This window comes from Cinclus cinclus, chromosome 1 (genome assembly GCF_963662255.1).
Source record: "Cinclus cinclus chromosome 1, bCinCin1.1, whole genome shotgun sequence".
In the NCBI taxonomy this organism is placed as follows: domain Eukaryota; kingdom Metazoa; phylum Chordata; class Aves; order Passeriformes; family Cinclidae; genus Cinclus; species Cinclus cinclus.
The window spans coordinates 74,670,821-74,684,937 of record NC_085046.1 but is presented as its reverse complement, the minus strand read 5'-3'; positions in this window follow the sequence as shown (position 1 = coordinate 74,684,937).

The window sequence follows — 14,117 nt, the reverse complement described above, 5'->3', positions numbered from 1 at the left end:
TGTCTATTTACCACAAGAAAAACAAATATGTGAAACAGTAGTAACAAAGCTAAAGTTTCCATGCTCAATTTCCAGTAACTGATTACTAAAAAATATTGTTTACCATGGTGTTTGTTTCCAGCAGGTAACCAACTTACTTCCAACAGCCTGATCAGGTGCAGGTATGTAATGATAAACATACTACACCTGAACAGACATTCCTTTTCCATTTGGAGTGACAGACCACATCTCTTGGCTTACAAGACTAACTCACAGCACTAGATGCAGTAGATCCTCTAACTTGGTATTCGAAATCTTGTTATGATAGTCAGAAATGTATCATAAAGTAATTTAAGTGCATCATTGGATAGGCCTCTTTTGGACTAATTTTTCTTCTCTTCATTCAAGCTAATTTTATCCTATTTGTTCTCCATCATCATGTTTTTGGTTTCTTTTTATATCCCAGGACCCAAAAATCAGGTGCCAAACTTGACATAGGAAAGAGTGAAACATATTATTATACTGGATTTCAAAAAGGAAGAAAAAATGTGAATAATGATTCCATAAAATTTAGTTTTCTTGCACTAATAATGTTAAGTGAGCAGGATAAACAAAGCTTCCTAACTTTATTTGAAAGAATAAAATTAATGATTATAGTATGACAAGAGAATGCATGCTGTTACTGGTCTTAGGTTTTTTCCAATTATAGAATGCTTAGGTTTTTCAAGAATAAAAAATAAAGTGTGCTTGTCTTGGCACAAAGAGATCATAAGGTAAATAATGTAGCAAATACTAATAGAAAAACTGTGAAGATTACATTTTATCACTCTGTGTACCATCACCAATGATTATTTCTCTGGAGGACGTTTTGACTCAATGGCAGGAGGACAACCCGTGATCATTTCCATTTCTCTCCCCCTTTGAAAGCAAGGGATTAATTCTGGAATTTTAAATTTGGGGTTACTTTGATACATTTTAGAATGCTAATCTGGGTTAGATTTAGAGAGCTCAGTATATATCTTGATCACTACAGATATATCTGCATTTCAGGTCAGGAAACTCCTAACTAACCACTTCTTTTAATAGTACCAGTGGTTGCCTCTTGCCCAACCTGGAATGAAACTCAAGATAATTTTAGGAAGGAGGAAATATAAAAGAGGATCTTTAATGAAGGCCTTCAGGGGAAATTATGGAAAGATGTCCACAAAAACCCACCCCTACAGGGATGAGTACACATTTATAGGTTTTAGGAAATTGGCATAATTGATAAAAGACACCAATTTAGGAGGACAAGTTTTGATGCAATTCCTGCTCAGGTCAAGCCCCTTCTCTGGACCCCCCCTCAGCACTAGCTGTGCTTTGTCCGTGAGAATGCATCTCAAAGAGTTGTTCTCAGCCTTGGTTCCCAGGAAGAACCAAGATAGCCCTGGGGCCTTGTGCCCCTTGGGGCTTGGAACTTTGGAATTTGTTTCATATTTCTGCCTAGGGAAAGGCCATGGAAAATTATCAGGAAAGCTAGTCTCTAATACAATAGGCTTCAGAGCTACAAATAAGTGTGTGAAGAATATAGAAAACATATAAAAGGGAAAAAAAGGCAAAACCCAAACTGGCAACACAGTACAGCTTATCTGTAAAGATTGGTAATAGTCCTTAGTTCAGGCTGGTAAACTCAGTTAGTTAGAGCCATCTTTTTCACTTAATTCTGTTTTTTTCTGCTAAAATAACTTTTCCTCTACCATAACCAATGTGACTGTATATTACCCACTTGAAGCTGGAGCAGTTCCAGTGCATGATTATGTTCTTCAGAGTAATCCGGATAATGTCAATATATATCTTTTTAAGTTGTTTCTGTTTATTTCTTAGTTTTCTTTCCTGCATGTAATCTTCTAAACCTGTATCTTGGAGTTCTGTGTATGACTGAAAGAAAGCTTCTACTCTGTTTAATTTTCTTTAGCGTGTGATTTCCAATCTTCCATAACTAATCAATAGTTTTATCACAACACATTTCCATAAGTCTCTCAAAGATAAGAGCAAAGTAAAGTTTTAGGAAGTTTTGCTTTGGTTATCTGAGAGGAGAAGATCTTGAGGTATTTAAAATACTAAATAAACTTTTCCTTACGTTCAGTTTTGGTCCATTGCTTTTAAGAAGTTTTTTTGTGTAGCACTTCATACATTCCTCCATGTGCTCATGGCTCTGTAATGACTCAAATTAGTTGAAATACATATCTAGCTGTAAATCTCTTGCCATGTTTGGGGTGGGGAAAAAAGACAATGAAAAGCGTACTGTCTCAGTGGACTAACAGTTTGACTATTAAATCTATCAACTCACATAATTGTACTGCTATGAAGAGACTCCATTATCTCAAATTTCCATGGAGATATTGACCTGATTGTCATCTTCAGCAGCAATTGCACCTCCTACATCACAGTAACAAAATTTTAGTAGTATGCTGTTCAAATGAGGAAAGAGGAAATAAAGCTTTCATGGCAGAGAAGATTAAAATGTCTTAATATGGAGCTAGAATTGTCTATGTGCAACCTGATATTAATGCATAATATGGAGCAGAAATTAGTACTAGTATAATTGTTTGAAGTTTTGAGATCTCCTCTGACCTACATGTAGCTCAATCAAGTATTGTGTGTAGAGCAATTATCATGTCAGAGTCATTAAATCTTCAAATTAAAGCTTTTGCTTCTTTGAACAGAAGAATGAAGTCTTTCAGCTGATGAATTCATAAAGTGACAGTTACCTCCACATGTCTTTCTTCAGAGGGTATCTTTTACTTGAGGAAAGCAAAGATTATAAAGCGTATGGATGTCCTGGGGTGACTTTATGATGCTGGTCCTTCCCAAATCTGTCCCAAATCAGGACAATGGAATTAAAGGAAGACAAGGCTTTGGGGTGATCTTACTGTAGTCTTCCAGTAACTAAAGAAAGCCTGCAAGAAAGATGAAGAGAGACTATTTACAAGGGCATGTAGTCACAGAACAGTGACAAAGGGGAATGACTTCACACTGAAAGTGAGTAGGATTAAATTAGATATTGGGATAAAATTCTTTACTGTGAGGGCGGTGAGGCACTGGAATAGTTTATCCAGAGAAGCTGTGGATGCCCCATGCCTGGGAGTGTTTAAGTGTTTGACCAACCTTGTCTAATGGAAAGTCCCATCTCATGACAAGAAGTTTGGAACTAGAAGAACTTTAAGGTGCCTTTCAATCTTAGACATTCTACATTTTACAATTACATGAAAAGAAATTATTACATACCAAAACAGCTATTGAATCAGAAAAAAAATGTGAGGAACAGTTGAAGACAGGTAGTATTGAGTGCAGAACATTAAGAAAAGCTGATTAAGGATATTTTAATTGGATGATTGGTGAACTGAGGTCTCAGAAGTAGAATATGGACAACATTATGATATGATTTTTTAAAAGAGTGTATGAAAAGATCTTCAAACTGATTTAAACAGTATGTGAATTTACTCTCTGTGTTTTATCCTCTGAGACTTCATCTCTTATGGAAGATTAACACCTTCCCACCATAATAACAGCTGTTTTCAAACATTCTGCATTTTGATTTTCTGTCATTTTACCCCACTGCTTTCTTTTTCTTCAAGTTTCATAGCCTTTGGAGTGCCAGTGTTGCTGAATAGGAAAAAATAATTGTTTTAATATCTGACAGTTTCACTTTAGGCAAATGCAGCAGAATTTGAATAGGAGAAAACCAATGGTGTTATCTATAACAAAAAGCTTTTCTGAAATCTCTAATCCCCTTATGAAAGTTACTATATTCTCGAATCTTCAGTTTTGGTATGCTTGTTAAGTCTATGATTATGGGAATATATCCATGAAAAATTCACTTAAGAATTGTCTAGGGATGAAATATATCTACTGCATTAAATAGTCTGCATCATATTGAAATAATTACAGGACTACCTAATGCCCTAATTTTAGCTGAACTTTTTTCCAATCTGATTATAACTTACACAGAAATTTGACCAGTTTGCAGAGACTACATAATATACTACATGAAATTAAATTATGTAATTAATCTTAAATTTTACATAGCTTATCCCTGTCAGCTTTCCTTGTATCTCCATGCTTCACAGTGTTCTGATCACCAGTCAGCAAATTTGATCAGGAAGTTTAAATGGAATTCAAAACTGCAGTGCTTAAGAAAACCTGAAACAATATGTCTATCCAGAGGAAAAATCTTCTTGTATCATGTGTCTGTGGAATTCTGTCATTGATTTAGGCGTGCAGCTTTCCCTGGAGAAGTTGATTTGTGCACTTGACTACTTAATACATCAAATACTGCATTTAGAAATGTTCCATAGGTTCCACATAAAACATTTTATTGAATTTTTACCTTGCAAAAAGCACTGTTTCCAGTATTCTTAATATGAGAATAGACTAGATTTTATAATTGTGTAATAATAAAAGAATAATGTAATAATAAAAGAAATTCAGTAAAAGAAAACCAACCAAACAAAAATCCCCAAACAAGGGGAAAAGACAAACAAAACAACAAACCTTCCCACTTTCAAAAACCCCACTACTTAACAAACAAGAAGACACTGAACATGGTATACAGTGATAGTGAAAGATGAGGCGTTGTATCGGAATTGAAAGATGAAGGCTTCACATTTTGTTTTGAAGATAGACTGGGTTAGGGCTGCTATTTGTGCTGGGTTCTGAATTTTAGCCTAATTCTCATGAAAACTCTATTTTCCCCAGTTGACAGAAAAAGTTTGCTATTACATTCTGATTTTCAACAGAGGAAAGAAATTGCAGGAGAGGGAGCTAGGATCTTTTAAACAGTCAAGATTCAAAGCATGTGGTGCTTTGAAAATCAATACAGCAACCTCGAACATGGGATCTTTGTGAGAAGAGCTAGTGCAAACAGTTCAGTAGGGAGCAGAAAATGCTAGATAATGATTTCTAAACCAGACATACCCTACATTCCTTTATATAACATGATATTTGGATAACCTACACAAAAAATGCTCTCAAACAAAAGGATAAGAAGCATGAAAAAAGCACAGAAACAGGACAGTTGTCATGAGGAAAAGGAAGAAATTGAGTGTACAAGATGAAGAGTTGGGATGAGGCTCCTATGCCTACACATGTGTAATACTGCTACTTGATCAGAGAGATAAAATAGTAAAAGGTAGGATAAACCCACATTAAAAATAGTAGCATATTGAAACTAGAAGAAAACAGCCTTTCCTTCACCTTGTCATTCTTGCTTCCTGTGCAAAAGGAACACAAATATTTTGATCATTGTTGTACTATGCAATAAGACAGGGAGTTACCATGCAAACATCAATTCAGAGTTATTTTCCACTGTGTTATTTGAATTGTTTTATATAGCAATATGATTATTTACATGAGCGATTGCTGCGTGCTTACATGTATGATAGAATTCTTGGCTTCATGCATAGCAAGCAAATGCAAAAACCATATAATTGCATCTGGCACTATGTTTCTACCCTGCTAACCCCAAAATTGAGTCTATAAAGAATGTCTGTGCTTCCTTCTGCCAACTCTTATTCCTCCCACTGATCAAATAAAAACAACTTAATAGAACAGAGGGAGAAAGAAGTTCTAATTTCTTCTTTAAGTTGTAGCGCTGATTGCTCACCAGTATTACTGCTCTTTTTCTTCTTGAAAGCAGCATTTTTTTTACTAAAAATTTTGAAGTTATTTAGCATATAAATGTTTACCTATGATTCTCAAAAATCAAACATTTTAATTTCTGAAAGCAAATTTTTATGTTCTTTATTAGCTTGACTTCAACAGAATTCATTAGAGATGAATTTTCATTTTCATCACTGGCAGTATATATATGGCAAAAGCAACAGAGAAAAATAATTTAAAATTAGCCTCTGTATCTGACAGATCAAACAGCATTAGAAACCATACATTTTCTAGAGTTTTCAAAATGCCAGTATTTTACACATATTGTTAATTCTTTCCAATCTCTCTCATAACTCATTTCCTAGAACATGAGTTTGGTATTTGATCACAAGCTGAAGGCTGTAATATAGAACATCATGTACATTTTAAAACTACTCAACGATGCAGTAGTAGATGAGCTATACATTAATATTCAGAGGGATGTATCTTGTTTCTTGTGAAAATTAAATTTTGTAAGGAAAGGTTGATTTTTTTAAATGCTTAATTAATTTAAATGTGATTTTAAAATTATTTTTTCACAAAATTTTCATTTATTAATATTCATTAAAACAGGATGGTATTTTGATTTTAGTATTTTATGCTAGAACACTTTGAAGAGTTGTAAATTAATGCTATATATGAAAATTTAAAATTTGGAGAAATTTTTTTAAAGTTTAAAATATTTGTTTATCCAACTGAATGAAGAAAGAAAAAATAAAGTGGTGTCAACATAGTGTGAGCACAACTTAGCAACATTATTCTCCTTCTAATCCAAGGCACAACACTGTACTGGCTACTAGGAAGAAAAATAACTCTATCCCAGCTGAAATCAGAATATTATCCATCCCTTATTCTGTACAATTTACATCATGCCCACATTCCATTCTTTCTCTACATCCCAGTAAATGATCATCACCTTTCCAGTCTTTTAATACATACACACAGCATTGTTTCTTTAGTCTAAGAGTTATGCTGCTAAAGTCTGTTGAGTTCAATTAGTCCATGACTTTGGGTTTCATCAGTTCATAAAATTCATAAAATTTCGGGGCAGGAAAGACAGTTGAAGAGAATAAAAATTTTCAGTCAGATAAAAAAGAAAACAAGGCTGTGTACTTTTCATTTCTGTCATTATCCACACTACTGATTCTTTTGACGCTTGTAGCAGAATCACATAATCGCAGAATACACTGAGTTGAACGGGACCCACAAAGATTATTGAACCCAATTTCTGGCCCTTCACAGCACCATCCCCAGGACTCACACCATGTGCCTGAGAGCACTGTCCAAAAGCTTCTTGAGCTCTGTCAGGGTTGGTGCTGTGATCTCTTCCCTGGGGAGCTGTTCCAGTGTCCAAACACCTTCTGGGTAAAGAAACCTCTTCTAATATCCAACCTAAACTTCCCCTGACACGATTTCAGGCCATTCCTCAGGTCCTGTCACTGGTTGCCAAGTGAAGAGATCAGCATCTGCCCCTCTTCTTCCCCTCACATGGAACTTGTAGGCTGCAATGAGGTCTCCCTTCAGTCTTCTCTTGTCCAGGCTGAACAGACCAAGTGACCTCAGCTTTATCTCACCAGGCTTTCCCTCAAGGCTCTTCACCATATTCATTGCCCTTCTTTAGGTGTTTGCTAAGAGCTCAATGTCTTTCTTACATTGCAGCACCCAGACCAGCCCCCAGCACTGGAGGTGAGGCTGTCCCAGCTCAGAGCAGAGCAGGACAAACCCCTCCCTTGCCCAGCTGTGATGCTGTGCCTGATGTCCCCCAGGACAGGGTTGGCCCTTCTGGCTGCCAGGGCACTGCTGACTTATGTTCAAGTTGCCATGGACCAGGATCCTCAAGTCCCTTTCTGCAGCATTGCTTTCCAGCTCTTTTTCCCCAGTCTCCAGGGTTGCCCCAATCCAGGTGCAGAATCCAACAGTTTTCCTTGTGACTTTATACAGTTGATGATTGTCTGGCCCTCTGATTTATCAAGATCTTTCTGTGGGGCCTCACTGCTTTCAAGGCAGTCAACATTTCCTCTCAGTTTTGTACTGTCTCCCAACTTTATTAGTATCCCTTTCAGTCCTGTGTCCAAGATACATTTTAAGATGTTGAAGAGCACAGGACTGAGGCTGGACACCTGTAGAGCCCCACTAGTGACAAGTCCGATGTCACTCCATTCACTACAACCTTTTGTGTCCAACCTGTGAGCCAGTTGCTCACCATCACACAATGTGTTTATCCAGCTGTGTGCTGGGCCCTGTGTCTGGAATGATACTGTGAGAGATGGTATTGAAAGCTTTGCTGCAATCCAGGAAGATTACTTCAGGCTAGATTCCCATGGTCAGCTACGTGGGTTACCTTGTCATATGAAGAAATCAGGTTTGATAAGCAGGACTTTTCTCCTTTCCACACTCTGGCTGTGACCAACAACTGCATTGTTTATTGGGTGTTTTCAGTATTTAACAGAGTAATCTCCTCCGTAACTTTACCAGCACTGAAGTGAGACCAACAGACCTTTAGTTTCCAGGCTCTTTCTTCTTGCTCTTCTTGAAAATAGAAACAATGTTTGACAGCTTCCTGTTAGCTGGGACCTCTCTGAAGAAGTGTGTAGGTTCAAACCTGACCTTAGAGCAGGTGTACAGACAATTGCTCACCCCTGTTCTTAGCTTGGTTGCAGATATGTCAGAAAAAGCTGTGTAGTGCCAGAACATCCCTTCTTGGATGCTCAGGGTTGGTAGGATAGACTATTTTTGCTGGTATATAGTCTCTGCAAAAAAAGTTGCATTTATTATCAAGGAGCAAAAATATAGTGGAAGACAGATTGCTTTCATGTCTGATCCTCTGATAAAATGAAGAAGCAGTGATGCACGTCATTTTTCGGGTTTTTTTTTTGGCTGCCAATAAGTCATTTGTGGTGTATAGTACTAAAAACTTGACTCTCCACCAAAGCAAGTACTATTAACATGCAGTTTCACACCAAAATATTGGATAAGGATGTGCTGTTTATTTCAAAATATAGATTTTAATATTTATCAGATATACCCTGGGGGAAAGAAAGCATTATATTTCTTTTTATCCATAAGATAAGTCTGCTATGTAGAAGGCTGTTGTCTCAGGAGTAGGGTGATGTAATTACCAATGTGAGATAAGCTGACAACACTCAGACATTTTGCATTGACATGTGATCTTGACTGTGTGAATTTCTTTTCATAATCTGCATCAAAGGATCTGTTTGACTATGGCTTGAGGAGGAAACATTCTGAGCAGGAACTTCAGAGTAAACATTCAATAATTTTAAAAAACATTTTACATGAAAACCTCTATGGAGAAAAGAGAATTAGATGAAAGAGTGGACTAGAATGGTTGAGAGGTGTTGAAGACAGTTGTAAGATGACAGGTGGCTGGAAATAAGAGGTTTGGGGACACCCATCTGATCAGGTGGAGAAGAGGAGGATTTGAGAACATGAGTGCAATGATGGAAAACCCCCAGAAAGAGAGAGATATGAAGGACGAGGAACTAGGATCTCTCAGATAGATTCTCCTGAATGTGTTCCTTCCTCCTGGAAACTGAATAATGAGGAATTTTGTTCTTCTGCTGGAAGGGGAAGATTCACATTCATGTTTTGTTCAGAACTAGGAATTGTAGATGTTCAGGCAATATTCCATCATTATGTGGTGCAAAAGATCTGAGCTCATTGTCTCTCTAATGACAGGATGTTTTGGCTGTATGAGATGTTTTTTTCTGTCCCCCATGTGAGCCACTATTTAGGAAAACTTTTCTGTTTTAAGTTAACAATAACCACACGAGAGATTCATACCTAAATTCTCACAGGATGTTAGCCTTGCATTAAATGGAATAAGTAGGAATATTCAGATCCTTTGCCCTTGCAACAAGTATTGAATAACAAGGACACAGAAAAGCTGAAAAGACAAAATATATTGATTTTGTAATTATTCATGGCCACAGTACATTTCTCATGTAAAGCAGTTAATATGTCAAATAATGACATGAGACAATTTTACTAGCATTAAGACCTAGAGTTATCCTAAGTTCTGTTATTTTTTTCTGAGAAAAGTAAATGAAGATCATATATAGAGAAAAACAACAGTGTTTCTACAATGAAAGTAAGGTAATATGGACAGGAAAATTCAGATGACAAGTAGCAAAGGGTCAGGTTGGAGGCACATGAAACAACACAGGGTCACATTGCAAGAGAACAAGTGAGAGGACAGAGAGGAGGAAGCTGAAATCTGAAACGAGAGTAATAAGTACAAAAAATATTTAATAGAAAAGAAAGGGAACACTCAAGGAGATTTACAGTGTAAAGTATGAAGAATGAAAATGAATTGTTATTGGAAAATTATTGGAGTAATGAAAAAACAGAGAAGCAAAATATGTGATAGGCAGTATAGCAGTTCTGCTGTGGCTCATAACCGAATGGAATGCAGAACATCTGTTAATTGTTGTTGGATTTGCTTTAACATTTTCTTAGAGGACAAGTGGAGAAGCGAATTACCGCATACAGAAGGGAATAATCTGAGGTGTAATTGTACAGCACCTGCCTCATTAATATGTGGAAACCCAAGATAAATGGTGCACATTGGATTAAGAGCACCGTCTTGAGTTAGATCATAGGAGCAAGCAGAATGTGCTAGAAGACCAGAGTCAGTGAAGGAAAAGGTGGAATTGATATCCATTGTTGCACCAGCTGTTGAAAATGGAGTTTTCCTGCAGGCAGCAAGAATGGAAACAGAGGTTAAAATGCTGTGGTCTCTTGCACACCCCCTACACCCTCACCCATTTCTGCTGACCACTCTCTAACCTTTAGCTCAAATTTAGTACATTTTGAACTGAAACACACCAAAACTAAATGTTTCAACTTATTATTTGCACAATATTATTCACAATATTTGAAATAAAAAAAAAACAACTTTGGCTGTCTTATATCCAGACTTTGAGTTTTGGTCCACAGCTACACCACAGATACAGTAAATAACATGAATAAATGAAAAAAAATAGAAAAAAAGGGCATGTTATTTTAAAACACTCTATGTTTTCTGTAAACTCTGTGTCTGTAAACAAAGCCAACACTGTCAGTTGTATCCTTAATTCAAATATAAAGACTTTAATGTAAAGGTTTTTTGAGATACTCTGAGAATATGAGTCTGAAACAAAGTAGGTGTCTATTTCCAGGTCTCTTTTGTTTCCTAATGTTTTATAGCATAGTATTTAATCTTACATCTAATTATTAATAAATGCATTTTGGTTTTAGCAAGATGAAATTTCTTTGAGAGAGTTCTGAGCTTAAAAGTACTGAACTAAGAAATATCTTTCAATTTCTCTATTTTGCAGTGATTTATTCCCGTACCCAGAAGACCTTAATCTTTGATAACTATTGAAAGGTGATACATATGCCATACACATTGTATTTATATTCTTGTGAGTTAATGAGAGGCATTATGTAACAATGTGTCATACTGCCATAATTTAAATTTTTGGAGTATATTTTCACTCCATAAGCTGCTAATTTCTGGGCAAACAGATGCATTCTGAATTATTTAGAACACTTGCTCTTTAGCTAATTGACAGTTAATTGATGCTTTGAGAGACCAGCAGCTAAACAGTATGTAAATGGATTCAGGACTTGCTTCTCATGGAGACAAGAGGCAGCTTATGACCTACTTCCACCAGGGCAGCTACTCTCTTCTCTTGCCAGAGACAGGCTGGAGAAGTTACTGCGTGTGGAGCTACTTCCCTAAAATATTCTCCCTTCTACTAGGAGCTTGCAGTTCTTCTTCCAGAGATGGTGTCTTTCTTTAAAGGAATTACTGAAGTACTCAGAGAGCAGCACATCTATTTATGAAATGCCTTGTTTTACCCAGTATTGTTTTATCTCTCTTCAAATCTCAGATATATATGTTTTGTTAATTGGAAATATCTCATTGAAACTCTGCCTTACCTCTAATAGAGCTATAATTTTTGTTTTCTCTATTTCAATATTCTATTTCAAACTACAGTGCCCATCTGACTCCCAGACTTCATCCCCTTGAGATGTTACACAGGGGATTTCCTTGGTCACTCACTGCTAGGGTGTTGCACAGGACAGCGAGGTTTATTGAACTGAAACAGAAAAAGTACAATCAGGGACTTGTAACTCAAAGAGAAAATACAATGCATTTAACTTCACGGAGTACAAAGAAGCTACAGCAGTTATGCAGAATTTTTGTAGACTTAAAATTTGGTCTGAATGGGACAGGAGTGTAAATGTTTTCCTCTAGATGGCAGGTTTTGGCAAGCTTTGTTTTAGTCATGGAAGTAAATAGAAGGTCTTGCAGGACAAATTACCTGTTACTAACATTAGTTACTAACATTATCCTACTAAAATCTTCCACTACCCCAGCTGTGTATGCATGCATGAGATCCATGTCCATGTTAAGCCATGAAAATAAGGTAGTAATTAAACACTTTGTAGAAAAAGATCTTAAAAATCAAAGATCTCTCTGTTAAATCTTTATTTTATGAAACAGATCAGAAATAGCTTTCTTTGAAGTGTGTATATAACTTATAGTCAAAGTCAGAGAAAATCCTAGTTTTCTATCACTTTCTGAAACTGTTTAGCTGCTTATTAATTTTTGAAATATATTTAAGCCATATATCACAATCTCCAAATGGATCACTTTTTTGCAATTGCATTCCAGAGAATGACAGGGTGAAACAGGGTGAAGCAACTGACTTGGAGCCTTCAGTTATTGCTTCTCAGTTTGCTCATCTTTGACAAACAAAATTCTGACCTTTAGGGGTTTGTCTAGTCTAAACATCTATTTGCATATAATGGGGGGAAAGTACTTAATTTCTTAAGCAATGTTAATGTTCTTTTATTAAAATGAAAATGTATTATATATTTACTCCTTTGCTTGCCACTTTTCTTGTGCATAACTATTTTTGTCTGACTAAAGGTATGGGTGTTGAGGGAAAGACAGTAAGTGAGGCAAAGGCTGGCATACAGAACAACTGCTATTTTTTTTTTTGTGAAAGGAGATTATTCTCTAAACTTGAAATTAAGATTTATGTTTTTGTGAGGTTTCTGTGAAATTGTCTTTATAGATTATTTGTGAATGGGAAATGACACTGAAAATTTAAGTAATACATTGCCAGCATTTCAAAATCAGTATTTGGCAATATTCATTCCACACCCTGTAATGAAAATTCAATCATATAGTTTGCAATGTTCATTGAATTAGACAAAATACTGACATCCGCTTTTTAAACAGGGCAGCCAGGGAACATATTTTCTAGAATCTCTTCAGCTGCAGAAATGCATCATGACTGAAATATTGTTGGAATGGATATTGATTACTACACTTGCCACCATTTTATGCAGCAATATCCCATGCAAAATCCTTTGTACTCGTGTGTCCAAAGTAAATTTTTTCCATTCACTGCCAATAACCAAACCCACAGTTCCTATAGTCACTAAACTCTGGATCTTTCTGCTGGTACAGGAAGCTATTGATGTTGTTTACAGCTCCCCAAGAATAAATGTGAGGAGCCTAAAGAATGTGTTTTGAAGTATTGACAGGTTTTTGTGCAAAGTTATCATAGTCATGAAGAATTACAGACCACTTTGTAGAGGGCAGACAAAAAAACCCACCAAAATATTCAGACAAAATGCTTAACAGTTTTCAGGGAACTAAATATTTTCATAATATCTTTGCATCATTCCGTTTTTTATATTGCCTGTGCAGGCAAAACTGCCTTTTCTCAAAGTTAGTTTTTAGTAAAGTCTTCTCTGCTTCTCCAGCTTTTTCTGTAAACCCAGGGTCCATAAGTGCAATTACCAAAAAGCATGTTGTCGAAAATGGTGTGGAAAGTAAAAGATTTTTTTCTAACAGTACCTTGTTTTGTCCCTTTAAAATGTGATGAAAATTAGGAAGTTAAAAAACCAAAAATTAAATGCTCATGGATTCTCAGCCTGTCCACTAAAATTTTCTTCTCAGACAAGATTTCTATGTGTGATGATAATGCCTGAATGGGGGAGGGAGGGGGGGAGGGAGGAGCAAACAAAACAACCCAGAACTACAAATAACATAATAACAATATTTTTGTTTAGCAAGAGATCTTTTTAAAGACTGCTTTTATATGCTGTCTTGTATCATATGTTCTTTGGCTTATTCAAAACAAACACTATCCTAAATGAAAAAAAGAAAGATAAAAAGAAGAGTTATGTCTATTGTTTACTGGTGTGAAACATTCAACCTCCATGTAACTGCAACCACGTCTTTGATCTCTTTTCTGTCAGAATTATTTCCTGACCCTGAGGGTAAATCAAGAAAGTTTCAGAACACCCAAGTGTATGCCAAGAAACACTCAAATGTTCAACAAGATATCCCTGCTACTAATACAGGGTAAATGTTCAACACAGGTATGTATCCCTGTATACTGAGTTTATGTACACAGTCTATTTTTACTTTAAAA